We start from the raw sequence: 1861 nt of genomic DNA, 5'->3' as shown, positions 1-1861 counted from the left end.
AAAAAAAAAAAAAAAAAGAAAAGGTTTATTGAGTACTAATTAATTTCAAGATGGTGATAGCCTGAATAGGCATATGTTGATTCATCTTATAGATATGTGGTCACAACTCTATGATCATGACCAGTTGACAGCACCATTAGCAGAAAAATAAAAATAAAAATGAAAATACGTGATTTCATACTAAGAAATTTCTTTTTTTTATATATATAACTACACGAACAATGTATGGAAATTACACGTACACATATATATCAACTTTATTAGGTAGGTATATAAAAAAAATTAACTACGAAATATAAAATATATATTAAAAATAAATTAAACACTATATATATTTAGAGTAATTCACATAAATAAACCAACATTCATCTAATATTATGCATATCACCTAAAATAAAAAATATAATATGAATCATCCTAATTACATTTTTATACAAATTAAAACAGATAGACTAGATTTAGCTCTCTATATAAATCGAAACATGGTTCGATTTATATATATTTGTATGTTGTTAAAGTAAATTTAATCAGCTGTTTCAATTTATGCATATATGCATGCTGTCCTAGTAAATCTAATAAGTCTGTTTAGATTTACTAGAATAGTATGCATGTATGCATAAATCGAAATAGCCTGATTAAATTTACGTTTCAATTTCTAATATGTATAGTATGCATGTATGCATAAATCGAAATAGCCTGATTAAATTTATGTTTCGATTTCTAATATGTAATTTGAGAAAAATAATTAACATACTATATCAACAAAATTATCATAATTTATGAATTAAGTATAAAAATTATTTCTTTAAAATATTGATACAGTCTATTTCTACTATTATTTAAAATCATCTATTTTAAATAGTTCTGTACAAATAAATATGAAAAAGTTATTAATTTAAAATATAAAATGTTCTTGCTGAGTTTGGCCGATGTATAGCTCGTCCGTCGATGAATATCTTCAAGCTTCTCGTCGGGATGAGTTATACGTCGGTAAGGAAAGAACAAGGGGGTACCTGTAAAAGACATTCCAACGCTCAAGTCAGTAAGTGTTTAAGAAGTATAAGAATAATTCTATGAATATAGAATGTAAGACATGAAATAAAAGTTATCATGTGTTGTGTGTAATAATTCTATGAATATAGAATATAAAATATGATATAGAACTTATAGAACTTATCATGTTGCTCTCCGGGATTAGATATAAAAGATTTCTTTTATAGGTATAGAATTGATGAATGATATTCATGTTATGACCGTTTGGTCATTAAGATTGAAATAATGGTCATTAAGTCGGTAATGAAGGTGTCAGTTACAAGCAAAGAATGAATGATAATTAACGCCGAGTTATAACTCATAATGCACAATAAAGACCGAGTTATAAGGTGACGGATCACAGCCCCCAAGCTTTGTCTGCCGATCATATGATCCAGGCTAAGCTTAGACAATAAATAATTTATAACTCGGTTAAAAGATAACTGAATAATGATATAGTGAGCCCCAAGCTTAGTCGAGTTATTACATCAGAAGCAACCCTATAACTCACCTAAATATTTTAAAACAGCATCTTTATCCTCCTCCCACTTCAGAAGCTCATACATTGAAATTAGGTCTCCCCGACCGATGTTTTCAACAAGAAACTCAATCAAACAAACGTTTCTAGGAGAAATAACTTCTGATCCGAGTATATTCTGAGGTTCCGAGCACCAATACAATGGGAACTTCTCAGCCAGATTTTCATCTATGAAAAAAGGAAAATCTTTTTCCAGGCCCCTAACCTTGAAATACATCTCTTTAAAGTCTTTGAAAGAAGATTTATACAACCTGAAAATGCCAAATCCAGGGGTGCTGTTTAAATTTATCC

The sequence above is a fragment of the Arachis duranensis genome, chromosome 3 (assembly GCF_000817695.3).
Source record: "Arachis duranensis cultivar V14167 chromosome 3, aradu.V14167.gnm2.J7QH, whole genome shotgun sequence".
Lineage (NCBI taxonomy): Eukaryota > Viridiplantae > Streptophyta > Magnoliopsida > Fabales > Fabaceae > Arachis > Arachis duranensis.
Note: the sequence above shows the minus strand (reverse complement) of the source record.